We start from the raw sequence: 4,210 nt of genomic DNA on the forward strand, positions 1-4,210 counted from the left end.
GTAAATTTCATGTTAAGTGCTCTTACCACAGTAAATAAAATTTATCATGAGCCAGGCATTGAATTAAGCTCAGGATATATTATGATAAACAAATTTAGACATGACAAAAGATCTCAATAAAACTTAAAATATTTTGCTACAATAATCGCCTGAAAAAAAATCAGTCTTCCCTATAGTATAATGTGGATGGCCACAAATGAGTGGTTTTAATGTTATATCTCCTTTCCTGGCTTTTAAAAAACAACCCGTAAAATTCATCAAACAAAATCATATCAGTTTCCAGGATCAGTGTTTGCCAAAGACTGCTCTTTAAAATGAAGGGATCACCTCAGGCCAGTCTACTTGACATGATCCCACCTTGTCAGACAAGCTAGTCAAGATTTGGAAAAGACAAATACATTTCAATTCTTTGAAAATCTACATAATCATAAGCACAGACTTATCTGGATTGGTAATGGGTCAAGTTTAGGGACACGTTTAAATTACAATGTAATTTTTGGCTGTAGTTGATCAGCAGTTTACATCCATATATTCATCCAAGTTGCTCTTCCTCAAAATACATTGACATTTCTACCTGCAAGATTTGTGATTCATGCTTTCAATTAGTACAATTTTCATATAACATGTTTTAGAATACCTGATATTGTGGGAGATCTCAATTTCTTCCTGGATGATCCTTCCTGGTTTAATATTTGTGTGATTCCAATGATAAATCTCAGATAATAAAAATAGCAAAAAATTAAAATGAGAAAATAATATACAACTTATTAGGGGAGAAAGAGGAAGAGATGCTCCCTTAGTGATACACAGAAGGTGGGATGCCTGGTGTGCTTTTTCTATATTTTTGCATATTTGAGTTTCAGAAAACTGAAACCCATAGAATCACTATGTGCTGCATACACTGAACCTAAAGTAATAAGTAATTCTGAAAGAGAATAGAGGAGAAGAGGGACTCCCTACAGGGATAAAGGGCCTAGACTTAAGGTATGGCTTATTTATGCTTTTAACACCCCAGGGACTACAATCCCAGTTCACCAATTAAACTTTGAGAGATTCAGTGTAGATTTAAGGTCCTGGGATTACTTCTGTGGGAAAAAATAGCTTACCATGCAATGGACCAGACACTGATAACCAAAATCTAATGGGACAGAAAATATACAATTATATTTACAAACTTGCATTTAATTTAAATGTTAATTAAAATATGTTTATCAAACCCACAAATTTTTTTAGGTGGAATATTTAAAATTAGATTAAATTAATGAAAAAAATATAAAGAAAACTGACATTTGGAAACAAAATGAAGAATAAATTTCAGAGGAAAACATATTCAAGGAAATGATCTTTTGAACATATTGAATTCAGTTTGCTAGTATCGTTGAGAATCTTTACATCTATGATCATAAAAAAAATTGGCCTGTAATTTTTTTTTCTTATATTGTCCTTCTGACATTGGTATTAGGGTAATGCATCTAAAAATGAGTTTGAGTTGGAAAGTGTACCCTTTTTAATTGATTGGAAGAGTTTGAGAATAGCATTAATCTGCTTTTAGATATTTGGTAGCAATCACCAGTAAAAACATCAAGTCCTGAACTTTTAAGGAAAGTTTTTTATTATTATTAGTGATTCAATCTCTGTACTATTCATTTGTTCGGGTTTATTCTTTCTTCAGGACATACGTGTCTAAGAATTTATCCATTTATTCTATATTACCCAATTTATTGGCATAATTGGTCATGGTAGTCTCTTATGGCCCTTTGTATTTTGGTGGTATTGACTGTACTTTCTCCTGTTTTACTTATAGTTTTATTTGAGTCATCTTAGTTTTCTTGGTTCGTCTACCTAAAGGTTTGCCAATTTGTCTCATGTTTTTACAGAACCAACTCCTCGTGTTACTGATCTTTTCTATTGTCTTTCTTGTTTGTGTTTAATTCTGCTCTAACCTTTCTTCTTTCTTCTAACTTTTGGCTTAGTTCTTTCTTCCTTTCTAATTCCTAGAGTACAAAATTCGGTTTCTTATTAGGGACCATTTCTCTCTCTCTCAAGGTAGCTATCAGAACTACTTGTGCTGTACCTTATAAACTGTAGTATGTTATTTGTCCAATTTTGTTTGTCTCAAGATATTTTATTTTTGGTCCATTTGTTGCTTATGAGTGTATTGTTTAATTTCCACGTGTTTGTGAATTTTCCAATTTCCCTACTGTCATTTATTTCTGGTTTCATATCATTGGGATCAGAAAAGCAACTTTATATTATTTCAAACTTCTACAAATTGTTACAACTTGTTTTGTGACCTAAAATACGATCTGTTCTTCAGAATGTTCCATGTGTGCTTGAGAAGAATGTGTATTCCTGCTGCCGCCGAATGGGATGCTCTGTGTATATGGCTATTAGAGCCATTTGGTCTAGCTATTGTTCAGATCCATTGTTTACTTATGGGTTTCCTGCCTGGATTATTTATCCACTATTGAGAGTGGGGGATTATAATCCCCTACTATCATATTTGTTTATTATTTTTCTGTTCTGCTCATGTTTGCTCCATCAATTTTGGTGTTCCAATGTTTCCTGGGCCTCTCTTGCTGCACCCTAAGTAATAACACTTTGCACATCAATTCATCTCATTTCTCACAAAAGCAAACAGAACAAAACTTTTCAAACATACATAAGGGGATCCTAGTTGCTGATACAAACTTTTACATAGTCTTCTCACCTTTTTATCCTACTTTAACTCTCCAACTGTATAATAAACATCCAAGACAAAGACAAATGAAAGAAAGCACGAATGATTCTTTCACTGAAATCAGGAGACAAAGGCAATCTGTCAACTATAAATTACATGTAAGGAAGGGGAAGAAAGTCACTGACACCCATCAGAATTGGTACAGAACCAAAACAGAGATATAGACCAATGAACAAACAGAGCCTCAGAAATAATACCACACTCTACAGCCATCTGATCTTTGACAAACCTGACAAACAAGAAATGGGGAAAGGATTCCCATTTAATAAATGGTGCTGAAACTGGCTAGCCATATGTAGAAAGCTGACACTGGATCCCCTTCCTTACCCCTTGTACAAAAATTAATTCAAGATGGATTAGAGACTTAATGTTAGACCTAAGCCACAAAAACCTGGAAGAAAACCTAGGCATACCATTCAGGACAAGGCATTGGCAGGACTTCATGTCGAAACCCCAAAGCAATGGCACAAGCCAAAATTGACAAATGGTCTAATTAACAAAAAGAGCTTTTGCACAGCAAGAACACTACCATCAGAGTAACAGACAGCCTACAGACTGGGAGAAAAATTTTTGCAATCTACTCATCTGACAAGGGTTACTATCCAGAACCTCAAGAACTCAACACATTTACAAGGAAAAAGCAAACAACCCCATCAAAAGTGGTCAAAGATATGAAGACATTTTCTTTTTTTTTTTTTTTTTTTTTTTTTTTTTTTTTATTATACTTTAAGTTCTAGGGTACATGTTGCATGACGTTTATATCATGTATAACTCCCCAATGCAATCCCTCCCTCCTCCCCCCTCCCCATGATAGGCCCCGTGTGTGATGTTCCCCTTCCCGAGTCCAGTGATCTCATTGTTCAGTTCCCACCTATGAGTGAGAACATGCGTGTTGGTTTTCTCTTCTTGTGATAGTTTGCTAAGAATGATGGTTTCCAGCTGCATCCATGTCCCTACAAAGGACGCAAACTCATCCTTTTTGATGGCTGCATAGTATTCCATGGTGTATATGTGCCACATTTTCTTAATCCAGTCTGTCACAGATGGACATTTGGGTTGATTCCAAGTCTTTGCTATTGTGAATAGTGCCGCAATAACATACGTGTGCATGTGTCTTTGTAGTAGAGTAATTTATAATCCTTTGGGTATATACCCAGTAGTGGGATGGCTGGGTCATATGGTACATCTAGTTCTAGATCCTTGAGGAATCGCCATACTGTTTTCCATAATGGTTGAACTAGTTTACAATCCCACCAACAGTGTAAAAGTGTTCCTATTTCTCCACATCCTCTCCAACACCTGTTTTCCTGACTTCTTAATGATTGCCATTCTAACTGGTGTGAGATGGTATCTCATTGTGGTTTTGATTTGCATTTCTCTGATGGCCGTGATGATGAGCATTTTTTCATGTGTCTGTTGGCTGTAGGATGTCTTCTTTTGAGAAATGTCTGTTCATATCCTTTCCCCCAC

This window comes from Trachypithecus francoisi, unplaced genomic scaffold (genome assembly GCF_009764315.1).
Source record: "Trachypithecus francoisi isolate TF-2019V2 unplaced genomic scaffold, Tfra_2.0 Lachesis_group5, whole genome shotgun sequence".
NCBI classification, from domain to species: Eukaryota; Metazoa; Chordata; class Mammalia; order Primates; family Cercopithecidae; genus Trachypithecus; species Trachypithecus francoisi.